This window comes from Petaurus breviceps, unplaced genomic scaffold (genome assembly GCF_028583685.1).
Source record: "Petaurus breviceps papuanus isolate PSGF00001 unplaced genomic scaffold, PetGlider_PUasm1.0 90504, whole genome shotgun sequence".
Taxonomy (NCBI): domain Eukaryota; kingdom Metazoa; phylum Chordata; class Mammalia; order Diprotodontia; family Petauridae; genus Petaurus; species Petaurus breviceps.
The window spans coordinates 1,938,605-1,953,501 of record NW_027187266.1 but is presented as its reverse complement, the minus strand read 5'-3'; the positions used below and the strand labels follow the sequence as shown (position 1 = coordinate 1,953,501).

Genomic DNA, 14,897 nt, shown 5'->3' with positions numbered 1-14,897 from the left:
AGGGATTGTACTAAGTGACTTTCATGGTTCCTTTCAGTTCTAAATCTGTGATGAATTTAACTTTGATTTTCAAGGAAGTATTGGGTAGCCTGCTGAGTGGCTATTAAGCCAAAACATGGTATAAAGGTAGATGATATATTGAGGCAACATTTTTTTTTTAGAATAAAAAAATCAGTTGCATGACTCTTCAGCAATGTAGTTTTTAGAAAATTGGAAAGTAGAAAACATATAGCTTTTTAAATCCATAGCGTGAGCAGATTGGCTATTTTGAATGACCTAATAACTCTTGTGAAAGAAATATTTGGAATCAATCTTTTCATGGAGGTATTGAATTGTTCAAATCTTCCAAATGCAGCCTTCTTAAGAAAGGGATCAGGCTAAAACAAATTTTAGATTACTGCTATCATCAGTATGGGTGACTAGGTGATGCAGTGGTATAATGGGAATGGGAATTTGAAGATCTTCCCTGATTCAAAGATCTTCTCTGCCCTCTAATAGGTTGAATGTAATCACATGGAGCCTATGGTGGGAGGAGTTTACTGAAGGGTGGAGCAGAGTCCACAGGAAGCTGGGAATCAGAGCAGTTAGAGATGGAGGGCAGAGAGGATGCATCCAGGGAGACAGCTAGGCTCATGAGTGTTTGTTTGTGAGAAGGCTAAAGGATGCTGTGGCTCTCTGCTGTGTGGTAGCATATTAACTTCTATGTTGCTATGATGGATTTTGTTTCCTGGTGTTGGGATTTGATTTTCTGGTGTCTGAATAAATGTTTTGCTTCTGTGTTCTATGTGGAGAGTCTGTTATATTTTGCAATTGAGTACTATGCCAGCATATTTACAGTCACCATAGGTGCTGTGAATATTGTGTTGGCACTACGAGTGGATAGAGTGCTGGACCTGGGGTCAGAAAGACTCTTCTTCCTGATTTAAAATCTGGCCTCAAACATTTGCTATCTGTGTGACCCTGGTCAAGTCACTTAATCCTGTTTGCCTCAGTTTCTCATCTGTAAAATGAGCTGGAGAAGGAAATGGCAAACTACTCTAGTGTCTTTGCCAAGAAAATCCAAATAGTGTCACAAAGAATCAGATATGACTAAAAAATGACTAAATAATAATCATAATCATAAATAGATGAGTTTTTAGAAAAAGTTCTAATTGTTAATTCCCAAGTATGGGTTTTCTTATAACAAAGATAGTTTTTTCTAATCATTTTATATTTGATATGGCTCCCCTTGGCTTGTTTTGAGAAATCAATAGAATAATATTTATCCTAGGTCCCAGACCCTAAAAGCACTAGCTTGGTTTCTCAGGATTTCATCTTTTCCATGAAAGATATCTAGGTATTTAGAAATAAGTGTTTTGGTGTTTGCAAAAATCTGAATGCATGACATTGTGCAAATAAAAGAGTAATTCCATTTTTCCTTTTCCATTCAGATATTTTAACATTGCACATGTCCCCAAATTATCTCCTTTGTGTCTGTCTGCATCACTGAGCTTTACCTATTTTTAACTGTAAGCATCTAGAAGGCAGAGGATTGTCTCTTAATTCAGATTATGTAACATCATGGGGGAAAGGAAACACAACCCCTTGTTACTGGGTAATGAAGCTTTATGTTTCCTAAGGTGACATTACCCATTTCACAGTTCGAATACTGTACATGAGTAATTGATGTAAAAAACCTTGAATGTTGAAGAGCAAGTGAAAATTCCATGCTTGATGACGCCCTACTCAAAGCAAGTGAAATATGAAAAAAAGATGTGTACTTATATGACTTCTATCCTAAAACAATGGTAAATGACCTTAAAATACCATTAACAAAATCAAAAGGTTTATTAAGAAGTCTAGTGTAGCTAATCTTAAAGTTGTTCTATTTCTAATGCAGATTGAATTTGACCCTAGTTCTTCAGCTAACTAGCTGTATAACCTTGGGAAAGAAGTTGCTTTCCCTCCATGGGCCTTGGTTTTGTTACATCTACAAGGAGGAGATTGGGATAGGTGATATCAATGAAAAACCCTTTCAGCTCTAACAACCTAGGAAGCCTAGATGGAACTTAATTTTTTCTTCTATAAATGAAGTACTGGACTAGATTCTCTCTCTGACTCATTCTAGCTTTGAATCTATAGAATTCTGTGGTGGTGATGATGATATTAACAGCAATAATAATAAACAGCTAACATTTATATAATGAATGTACATATATTAATATAATATAACTAACTAATATAAATTAAGATTTGCAAAGTACTTTACATATGGTATCTCATTCAATCCTCAAGACAACTCTGTGAGGTAGGTGTTATTTCACAAATGAGAAATTGAAAATGAGAGAGTTAAGTGACTTGTCCTGGGTCACACTGCTAATGACTGTCTAAAGAAGAATTTGAACTCTGGTCTGCCTGAGTCCAAGTCAAACATGTTAGCTGGGAAACCACTTTTATGTTAGTAGCTAGCATTTACATGGAACTGAGCTATCTGCAAAGTATCTTCACAAATATTATCTCATTCTATACTCACAACAACTGTGGAAGATAGGATCTATTATCCCTATTTTACAGATGGCCAGCCGGAGGCAGACAACGACACACATACATATACAAAATATATTAAAAAAATGAAAATAAATACAAAGCAGTTTACATAAGATAGTATGAGAGGGAGGACATAAGCACTCTTGTGGGTTAGGGAAAGTTTCATGCAGAAGCTGGTACTTGATATGAAGCAGTGAATTATTCAAACGTAGCTGATATTTAACTTTTATAGGTAAGGCATGTTATTAGGAAATTCAGATTCATATATATACATACACATACACATATATTATCCACACATATACTCAAAGCCACACATGATCCCTGTTCAATCAACCTATGCTCAGAAGTAGAGCAATAGCCCCAAATTGACTGTCCTAAGAGGTCTATTTTCCAGACTAGATGACTGTACTTTGAGACTCAATGACTGCCTTGTTTCTAAAGTAAACTTCAGAACCAGTTAGGGAGGGGGATAAATAGGTTCTTGGAAAAGGGGGTATATTTAAGACTATTAAGGATATATTTTAGATTAATTCCATGAAAATTGATGATATCCAAATGAATGATCATAAACACAAGAGGTTTGTCAATAGATTTGTTTCGTGTTTCAAAACAATGTGTTTAGTGTTTTAATGTGCAAAGGTATCGAAACATCAGATTTGAGACATTCACATTTAGGCTTGTAAAAATTTGCTGTCTAGATCTGAGAACTTTGAGTCTCATAATAGGTCTGATTTCATTGTGTGTGTGTGTAAATAAAAATAAAATAAATTTTATTAATAAAATAAAAAGGGGATGGAAACCAAAGTAGAAATTCAAGGTCTTAAAGACAGGGAGATTTGGCTCTAAAATTGAGCTGAAGCATTCTTGACCAATGATATATGAGAACAAAGAAAATTTTTGAGATATTGTCAATTAAAAAATATTTTTATAAATATTGGATAATTCAAGTTATTAACTATGTTTTCTTGGTAGTATCTCAGTACTGCTCATCAGAAGAGGCAATGAGTAGATTAAATTGTACCACTAGACTTAGGTTGATTCAAGTCTACAATAGTATCTTTTTTTTATTTGGAGAGGGGAAAGTAGGGCAATTGGTGTTAAGTGACTTGCCCAAGGTCACACGACTAGATTTTTTTGGTCTGTGTATTAAGTGTCTGAGGCTGGATTTGAACTCAGGTCCTCCTGACTCCAGGGCTGGCACTCTATTTACTGGGCTACCTTGCTGCCCCAATAATATCTTCTGAGCACTGTGCTAGAACGGAAAGTGCAGTCATTTGGGAATCAGCCAGGAGATCAAGGTTGAGATCTGGCATTGCTATTAACTTGCTATGTGACACTGGGAAATGTTTATGTCTCATAGTTTCCTCATCTGTAAAATGAGGTTAGACTAGATCTGGGCATGAGTTTAAAAAAATTGATAATTATTTTTAAAATATAATCGGTTTCCTTTGTATTCCTACGTATTTTATTTTGTGCATTTAAAAACATTACTCTGAGAAGGGTTCATCAGACTGCCAAAGAGGTTCATGACCCCAACAAGGTTAAGAAACTGGCTTAGGTGATCGCTAATGGTCTTCTGACTCCAAGATCCTGTATTTTCATGAGTTTCCATAAATAATGATTATGTTATTTCCTAGATAGGTTTGGGGGAAAGCAGATGAATAGGAAATTAAAGGAACTGAAAGAGGGAAGAATTGTGTGTTGTAAGAAAAATAATGGACACTTACTAGCCGTGTGACACAACCCCAATTGCCCTGCATCCCCCCCCCTCCAAAAAAAGCAAAAAACAAAAAGAAAAGAAAAATAATGGTGAGGAATATGAAAAGAAAAGAAGGGGGGCGGCATTTACATGGAAAATAATTTCAAATCTCTTGGCAGTCTTTCTTTCAAATAGATTTGTGATTTCTATGGTAGAACAGTCCATATCCATGTTCCCCTTCCTTGATACTCCCTCTGCCTCAGCCTGATGCAAGGAAGTAATCTAACCCTATTCCTGAGAAGTCAGAATGTGTTATGATACAAACAAAACAAGTTTTACAAATAACAAGTGTTTTTAAAACCCTTTACTATATTTCCATTTCCCCTACCTACCTCCACCCAAAAACAGTGGCATCCATGAAACTAATGCTAAATATTGAGCCATGAATTTGGGAATATTGAGAGAACTGTTTTCTCAAAAGCGTATTTTTTTTTCAACTATCCCTTTTTTGTCCAGTATGTTTTTAGCAATTTAAACAGGTTGGGTTACCCACAAGCAACAGCAGTGCAGTTTTTTTCCATCCAGGAGGTTGAGGTATTCATTCCCACTTTAAACCTCTCTAAATTTATTTGCCTGTATTTTCCAAACAGATGTATTTGTAGGTATGTCCTGGATAGAGCTGGACACGTACAGTAGTGAGTAATGATGGGAGAAGACATCTTGGCAGATTCAAGGTTTAGAATTTCATCCTCATCCTGACCTTTGGTAGAATCTGAAATGTTAACACTTTGCAAATCTTGAAGCTTTTTTTTTTGTTTTTGTCAAAAAAATGACTTTCTAGTATATATAAAGACTTGAGAATTTCCATGTGGGATCAGATCCATAGGCCAACCAGCTCAGTGTGTTGTCTCTGACAGAAACCTCAAGAGGGTGTTGAAGGAAGGCACAGATGAGCAGCTTGTGTTCATACTTAAAGGATGCAGATACTTCCCCTCCCCCAACTAGGGAAGCCTTGCTTCCCTTGGTGACTCATGTTGGACTGTTCGCCCATGAATCTCTCTAAATCTTCATTTAATATTTACAACACAGGCTCCAATTCTAACAAAGTTGTGAAACCAACATGGCAATAGGCTGTACATAAAGGAATAAAACCATTCATTATCTAGATCATATAATAGGTTGTGTTGAGTGAAGTGGTCCTTTATGCTATAAATTCATTTTCCAGAGTAGCCAGGTTAGGTTTAGTCATTAAATGGAGACTCAAGAGAGTTAACTTACCTCCCTCCCCTGGATGATTCGGTTTCAGATAATGGTTAACTCACTCTGGCTCACCACAGTTCCATGCCTATCATTCACACCCATGTGTGAAGGTAGGTAGAGAGACTTGAAGAACTGAGGAAAGGACTAGAGTTTGGATGGCCCTAGAGTCTAGCATCTAATTCCTGTTTTGCCAATGACTCATGGCGGTAATTCTGGATATGCCACTTTGCTGTTCATAGCCTCAGTTTCCTGATCTCTGAAATGGGGCTTTCCCTATTGAATCAACTCACTGGGCAGAACTAATAGTTTTTATTGTGGAAAAGTTTTCAAATGTAAAGAGTTATATACAAATGGGTAATAATAGAAAGCATACCTTAGACTATTGTAGCATCTTTCTTCCTTGGGAGAGAAGTGGCAAAGCAATTATTTCTATTTTATAGGTTGAACATTTGGCATGCCGAAAGGTCACATGACTTACTCGGAGCCATACAGTGAGTCAGGAGCTTAAAATAGTCCCTAGGTCTCCTGACACTGTTTTTGAAGATGTCCACTGACTCAATGATGCCCATTCCTTTTAAAATAGTTTTACAAGCTAAAATTATTACCAGGTATGAACCTCCCTGGTTCTGTTTTGTTGTTGTTTTCCCCAAAAGGTTGACCAAAAATTTTAAAAAATAAAAAATTTGGCAACAATTCAATCCTTCAAGGAAAATTGCAGACTGTTTGAGTTTCATGATTGCACCTTTCACTGTAGCATCAGTACACTTTGAAGATTTTTCTAAGGTCGAGGTTAACTATGTAGTCTAGTCCTATTGTGTCCCTCCTTGTCAATGATAATAATGGTAATTACAATTAGCACTTACATAGTGCTTTAAGGTTTGCAGATCACTTTATAAATATTTCATTAGAAGAAAAATCTGGAATCAGTTGACTACAAAAATAAAGCTTCCAATTCGGCTTAGAACCCAAACTGTAGAAAGAGTAGTATAACTGACACTTTTCCAGGAGGCAGACCTCTTTGTCCAAGATGGCATTAGACAGGAAAAGTCAAGGCCTGGCATGCACAGTTCCTCTCATAAAGGATGTCTTAATCATTCCCATTCAGAAGTATCTGGGAATTCAAATTCCACAACAAATGATACATCAAATAATTGTACTCAAGTGATATGGATACAAGCACAAAAATGAATTCATCCTTACCCTCAAGGAGCTTACATTCTTCTAAGGAGAGATGCCATATATACAATTACATAAAACATAAAGTGGGAATGGGTGGGTGGAAGTGGACAAAGGTGAGATTATAAAATAATATTTGAGGAGTGAAACCAAGAAGGAAATGGAGAAAAGTTGAAGAAACAGGGAATATTTAGCCTGGAGAAGAGAGAATTAATAGAAAGCTTTCTTCAAATATTTGAAAGCCTAGAATGTATAATTCTCTTGAGGAAGAGGACTGTCTTATTTATATTTTTATCTATTCTAATACTTAGCAAAGTATATTTCATGTACTTAAATACTCAAATTGATCTGTGATCTCAATAGTCTCTTACATAGTACTAGCATGACTACCTATCTTGTATGATCTTTGGCACCTTCTTCTCATTAGTTCACTACAGGAAGTCTACCCAGTGGTGTGGAGGGCCTTCTTTACTTTCTGCTGACATCATAAGCCTACCAATGGAGCCCTATGCCTGCCTAATGGTTACGTTGCCATTGACCTATCTTCTTTTTTTTTAACCTAAAAATGTTTTTTTTGTTGTTGTTTTTCTTTACTAGTGCTTCAGGGTATGGAAAACCATGTTACACACAGTAGCTACTGGTTGAATAGAAATGTACACATGTAGGAGAGTTGGGGCTTTTAAACTGTAAATCCAGGGGACAGCACTGAGTCAAAGTAACAGAGAGATCGATTTTGATGTAGTATAAAAATATTCTAATATCTATTGACACAATGTCAGTAGCTATAGATAGCTAGCTCTCAAAGTTAAGCTCAGACCACAGGGACAGATGCTGAAAAGAGACCTATCAAAAGTAGCAAGTTCAAATGTTCTTGCTTCCTAAAAACATTTGTCAAAGAACCCCTTTGTCCTATATTAACTATAGAATAACAGATTTCTCATGCAAAAAAAAAAATTCCCTTCTTTTATGAGTTGTTCTTTGATTAGGGAATGGCTTACTTTGTTCTAGTGGTCCACCATTGTTTTGCTAAGCAAACTCAAACTTTCCCTTAAAGGTATCAACAAGAACTATTCACCTCCTTCCCCCAGCCTTCCTATGCCTACCACCACTTCAGCTTTTGGTGAGGTCGCTTGCAAATTTCCTGGGGAAAAAATAATTTGATTCTGTTTTATAGGAGGATCAAATTGAGAGAAATCCATAATCAGCGTTAAAAGTTCTACCAAAAATAATTTCAACTCTTAATCAAGTATGCTTATCAGGTACTATAGACATTTTAGGTCAGACTAGACCTTGTCCAACTAAATGTAAAATAGGCAAGGATTTTCTTTGACTACTTTCAGCCTCTTACTTTTATCTCCCAAGTTTCCAATATCCCTATATTTTTTCTTCCCTCCCCCACCAAAGTATACTTCTAGGATCATAGAATCCTAAATATAATTTTGGAAGGGATTTCAGAGGGAAGGTAATCCAGCTTCCTTATTTTATAAACAAAGATACTCAGTCTTGCCCAAGGTCACAAAGACAATAAAGATCAGAGGTGAGTTTTAAACCCAGGTCCTCTGATTCCAGAGTGGAAAGTAGGTAGCCTTTGACACCATACCAGGAAAATGGGTGCATACACTCACTACCTATGGGTAAAACCATCTCTGATTCAGAATCATTTGAAGAAACAGTCTCTAAGCAAATGTAGACACTCAGAAAATTGGTTAATTTTTAAAAGTATCACATCCTAGTTTCAGTCAAATTAGTTGTTTGGTATCATGTAGCCAACACAATGTAGAACATTGACTAACTTTTTTGTTTGTTTGTTTTTATTTTTAACTGGTGAGACTATATTTTGTCCACATGTGGAAACAGGTATCTGAAAAAATATACAGATACACACATAAAAAAACCAAACAACAAACCAATAACATATCATCAGTTAACTTTCTCCTAGTTCTCACAAACACGTTTTCATCTATCACTGCTTTTTATGGTCCATAAAAAAGAAAAGATAACAATGTGTACCTTTCTGGTAGAGCTCATCAACTGTTTTCAATCGGTCAAATATCTTCTGTTCCTATATTACTTTATTTCTACCTTGTCACTTGTCTTTTCCCTCAAGTTTGCTGATAAGTTACCTTACTTCCCAATCAAATCCCCAAACTTCTTTCAAATCTAATACCAACACTAACAAATACCGGGCACAACTCTGAGAGTCTTACTCTCACTTTCTGCTTTCAATATATTACCAAAATGTACAAAACAAAATACTTCAATTCATGGCAAGACTGTTTCTGTCAGTTGATCTAATCCATAATGGAATACTGCCATAACTTCCAAGCTTCTTACTTACTTCCCTTGGAAATGATGGGCAGGGGGGGATGTACTCACTCAGCAAAGAAACATTGTCAGTTTGACAAGGCCTCAGTCTGATCTTCACGTGCTCCAACCCAGCCAACAAGCACAGATCAAGCCTCGGTCGTCAGCCACAGGGAAGAAATATTACTTTGTGACTTACAAAAGAACCCGGCATGAAGGTTGCTCTTGCAATGTGCATATTCTGAATCACCAGCTTACTCCGTCACTGCAAATTAAAAGGAGGCATGTGCACCAATCGTTTTTACTGTCCTCAGAGGAAGAAATATTACTCTCCTTGATCACACCCACTTCCTTCAAACATAATTGACAATCGCATATCCCCTGGCAAACCAAATCAAAGTATTTTAAAAGATGAATAGGCCCCAATCTCCCTGGTGCCTAATTCTGTGGTAGTAACTTAAATGCTTTAAAGGGGACCTTTCATGCTCTGGGTAACCATCCTGTGCACTAAGGTAAGAGGAACTTTAGGATTAACTTGTGTTGTGCAACAGAGTTGAGGAAAACCTCTTTAATTCACACCCAACTAATTAGCAATTTAGGTATGATACATGAGGTTCTTGCTGAGGAAAAAGTTCAAAGTAGGTGGCATAACTTGGGGCTTTTGTGTTTCTGATACGTCATTAGGTAAAGTAGGCTCATTGTTAGCTGTAATATTTTAAGTGTTTATAAGTGCTTACTATATAGCAAGAACTATACTAAGCACTGGGATTAAATAAAAGATGTCCCCAAAATCTTAATGCAATTTTAAGCTTTACTAGGCTTTTTTTGTTTTGTTCAATCATTTTTTCAGTCCTTTCTAACTTTTCATGATCCCATTTGGGGTTTTTGATTTTTTTTTTGTTTTTTTTTTTTTAAATTTTGTTGTTTGTGGTTTTTAGCAAAGATACTAGAGTGGTTTGCATTTTCCCCTCCAACTTATTTTACAGATGAGGAAACTGAGGCAAACAAGGTTAAGTAACTTGGCTAGGGTCACACTGCTAGTAGGTATCTGAGGCCAGATTTGAACTCAGGAAGATAAGTCTTCCTGACTCCTGGTCCAGCACTATATTCACTGTATCATCTAACTGCCTTTATTAGGCTTTAATAAAGCTTAAAACTACACTAAGACTTTTGGAACACCCTGTATAAGTAAGCATGACAGTCCCTGGCTCCAAGAAACTGACATTCTAATGAGGATAAAATAGCACTTAGAGGAAACTTGCAAAGGGGAGGGAGCATGAGCTGACCAGAAAATAGCAGGGAAGACTGGGCCCCTGGCAAGATAAAGCAAATGTTCACCTCTCAGAGATGAAAGAGCCAGGGGCAGAGCCCACGTTACTACTGAGGAGAAGGCGAAAATGATAATCCAAGAAGAGAAGGCATGAAGTGGAGGATACTTGGAGGTAGTGGAGGACTGGAGGTAGAAATAGACCAAAGAAGAAAAGGCATGGTATGTGACCAGGAAGGAGGGCAGTATTCTCTGGTGGTCAGGGCAATCAGGAGACCTGTGTTATAGACTTACCTCTTTCATTAACCAACTAGACAAACAGCCAAATCAGTCTCTCTAGTCCTTAGTCTCTTTATCTACAAACTTACAGTATTTGTTTCTTCCTACTTGAAATACTATGAATTGACAATTCATATTATATTATTTCACTAACATATTTAGACATGGTTTTAAAAAGAGTTCTTCAAATATCCCATAATTCAACTTATTCATTCATTCAAGCAAGAATCAGAAGGACCCTAACAAAAGCTACTTGAAACTTGTTTGTAACAATGGGTCTATATACATCTAACCTTGATTCTAACGTCAAGATGATTTAGTCAGATGGAAGGCATGCTACCTTTTGTGGGCCTTGACTTTTATTACTTGGTGAGGTCAGAGATGGCCATTGCAGTGACCACGTAGGAATGTTTTAGTTTGCCAATATGTAGGAAAAATGTGACCATTCAAAAATATTCATTATTCTTTCTGTATAACAACTATTCTTACAGGTGGAGGCTGCGTTTATATTAACAAAACGTAGACAAAAGCCAAGCCAAAGTAAACAGAGAAAAAGCAAAATGTTTATCAAAAGTCAACAAAGAGATAAAATAATGATTTCAGCTACCCTGTTGGTCCAATTACCTTCCATTGGATGACTGTTTGTATGAAATTCCCCTTTTATTTCCAGGAAATGGCTTCATTATTCTAGGTAGGGACCTTCCCTTTCACTTCAAATATGTGTGGTCTTACGGTGGCCAAGATGCTTTGTTTTCATTCCAGCCTAAAGAGAATCAGAAGTACATGACAAATCTCCCATTTCTCAATAGCAATAAGAAACCTTCACAGGAACTGTGTTTTACTTATACTCCAGGAAACCAGCATTAGGGATACATTTTGGGAACTTGGAAGCAGTTTGTAAAACATCAATATTTTATGTAGGTTGCCTTGGTGCTCTCTAGTAACTACCTGAATTTGCAACTGACATATTCAAGGATTCAAGCTTTTCAAGAGAAATGATTAACTTCAAAGTTTTGCCAGAGAAGAGCCATAATTTCAGAAATAGTGGCATGCTCTGTAGAGACCACATCTCATTTGTGTGTGATTATGTTTAAAGGAATAGTTTTTTAAAAATTAAAAAAAAATATATATATATATATATATAATTTCTAATATATGTCCCTCATCAATATTAGGGTAGTTTCCTCAGTGAGGATAATATAAAGATCAACTGTATTCTTTGTTTTAGAAAGATTACTGAGAAGGTTCCTACTGTTAAACCTCCTCCAACAGGCAACAAGAGGAGATGACTAAATTTTAAGTCAAAGGACTTCAGGTTAAATCTATGTATGCCACTTTCTCTACCTCTGTGAGCCCAGCCAAATCCCTTAACCATTGTGCATTTCAGTTTCCTCATGTACAAAATGAAATGGTTGACTTTGAAAGAAATAAGAACTCTGATTAATTCAATGACCAACCACAACCTTTATAAACTTAAAATGAAATGTATCTCCCACCTCTTGATAGAAGAGAGGCTGGACAATAGGTGCTGAATGATACATAAATTTTCAGACATATCCATTACAACACAAACTTGTTTTGTTTGACAATACTTTTGATACAAGAGAGAGCCTTATTTTTTTTGGCAGGGCCAGGGTTATAGAGTTGTATAGGGGGGGGGGATGGTAGTGTTAGTGGTGCCATTAGTAAAACACTTTAAAATAAACAGAAAAGGGCAGTAGGAAGTTCAGAAGGGAACACAGACAAGAAGGAAAATGTTGATACTATCATATTAAGTATAATAATTAAATAAAGAAGCTGAACATACTAGATTCATGGTTTCAAATAAAATCATCATTTTCTGACTTTGGTATATGGAAATTTTAGTATTTCTTGATTATTTTCTAGCTTATAATAACTTAATAAAATAAAATGAAAGGTTAAAATAGATCGCCTCTAAAGGCCTCTCCAGTTTTAAATCTATAATTCATCTTAAGTCCTCCTCTGCTAACTTTTCACGTATTCCCACATTATAAGATATGTCTATATACAGAAACTAAATTTTCTTAAAAAAAACACTTTAATTATCAGATTACATATAAAGTACATTATTAGAATTTGAACTTCTTCAGGGCAGTGACTACTTTACTATGTCTTTGTATCCTACCTAGATCCTGACGTGGCATCTTGTACACAGGAAATATCTAATAAGTGCTAATCAATTTGGATTGTATTGCATTGAATTTAATTGACCTATCTTTTAGACTGTTACCTACATATGGTATCTGCCATTCTCAACCAGATAGGCAACTGTCAACTATTCACTTATAAACTATCCAATTTATATATCATTCATATGTAATGGGGATTTGGCCCATGCCTAGAGCACCTAAGATTCTGTCACCCATTTGTAAAGCATTGGGAATCTACTTCAGACTGGAGGGCTGGAAGATGCATGGATATTCTGTGTAGGTTTACCATAGGGTTGGGAGCAGATTTTCCCTTCTCCACCCTCATTGGATGCATAGCTGGAATTATTTATGTCTTAAAACTGCTTAACTAAGAAACATCAGGGCTTTTCTTACATTCCTCATTCTTGTCTGAGGCTGGAGTACTTCACTCACACCATGTGGTAATGGAGGGAGGACTAAGAGTCACTTCCACCCCACCCCATTAGGGTCATGTGGAGCAGAGAAACAGGGTTAGAATTTTGGCCTTTCCTTATGTTCTTCTCTGTTTTAGGTACAGGGATGTTTCAAATCCTGGAGCTTGAGCTACACTGATCTGAAAGCCCAGGAATCCAGGGTACATGTCACAGCCACTTTGAGAGCTAAGCTTTGAAGAGCAGTGTCAAGGGTGCTGGATAAGCAGAGCTTTGGGCTTTAACTTGGTGGGACAAATGCTTTGTAGGAACTGAGTTAAATTATGAGCCTAATCTCTCTTCCTTTCCAACAGAGTGAGGAGGTAAGTATCATGGGATATGCCCAAGGTGTTGGGGAGCAAATGTTTGCATATTTGTTCTTGCTATGTTTTTGAAGTAAATAGACCTTCACAAAAGCTAATCAATGTTAAGTGGTTAAATGGACTTGGGGTGTTTTTCACCTGGTATCTAAAAAGGGATAAAACGATTGGTTGAGGATTGATCCAGTGGCAAAGAAGAGAGACACCGCAACCTAGTTCTAGGTGCTGGAGAACTCAGAGGGAATGTAAAATGTGATAGGCCTGATCCTAACAGAGTGAGACCAGAATTAAACCAATGCTACGCACATATAGCTCCTTATCAGCAAAGGAACTAATGGGAAGTCGTTTTTTTCACAGCTCATTGGAGAGACTGAATGATGTACAGAACAGGAGAGAAGGAAGCCTGAGAACTTTGGGTACTGAAGGGGAACCATTGATAGATTGAAAGGGAAGGATTCTGGCACCTAAAATTGATTGTGATCATGGGCCATTGGAGTAATTCCGGTTCATTGGCCTGTTTAAGATGACCTGCCTGGACAGAATTTGCTGCTTCATTGGGAACACGTGAATTTATTCTCCTGAACCTTTTCTTCCTCTTCTCTGCTTCGTTATTGACTAGCATACTGGCATCATTTACCTTTTTGTCTTTTTTTTAATACTAGGTTTTGTCCCTAGATAAACATAAGCTGATTTTTTTTTTGTATTCTAAATAAGAGGTTGCTATAAATGAGTAGACCACTCTATAGAGTGGAAGAACAAAAGAGAACCCATCCTGGATAAATAACCCAGGATTTAATTATGAGATTACACTGAAGCCCTCTCTCTATTTTCTTTTCTGGAAAGACAAAGAAGGATTTCATAGAAAAAAAAATCCCCAAAACTGAAATTGCAAACTAGATTTCTCTTGCCATTAAGCACACTTCTGGTTAATTTAACTTCCACTTGAATTAATGTATACAAATCAATTTATAAATTAGACTAAACAAAATACCAGTAACAGAGTCAGACAACTGCCTCCAAAACACAAATAAAATATTCCAGAGTCAAATACAGTATGAATGATTTGTAGACAGACACATCTCTGGAATGGAGTAACTGAGGCTTGTTCCAGAGTTTCAAAATTAGGAGAGCATTGAGGATAATTGTGATTTTTTTTTTGGCAGCATAAGAAACAGGTAAGCTTCATACCTAGTTAGTAAGGATAATTAATGTAGGAAGCTACAGAATAGAGCGTACTTCTTCCCCCCTCTCCCCAGAAGCCCAACTGTAGGCCTTTTTTATGAACTAGGATAGCTTTTGATAAAGCATGCTATAGATGGTGTGAACAAATTATACCCAGACCAAATTACATCAGACTTAAAGTGTTACCTCCCCCCCGAAAAAAAATTGCCACAGAAATATATATATATATATATATATATATATATATATATATATATATAT

At 36.5% G+C, this 14,897-nt stretch overlaps 1 protein-coding gene across 1 annotated transcript in view; it reads right to left on the bottom strand.

The window, feature by feature from the left end:
• BMP2 (bone morphogenetic protein 2) overlaps positions 1-14,897 on the bottom strand; it is a 145,622-nt gene that overhangs the window by 115,774 nt on the left and 14,951 nt on the right. The window contains exons 2-3 of the mRNA XM_069062798.1: positions 11,139-11,277; positions 9,041-9,233 (exon numbers count right to left, since the gene is read on the bottom strand). The gene's annotated coding sequence lies outside the window, so the exon portion shown is untranslated. The remainder of the gene's footprint in view (positions 1-9,040; positions 9,234-11,138; positions 11,278-14,897) is intronic.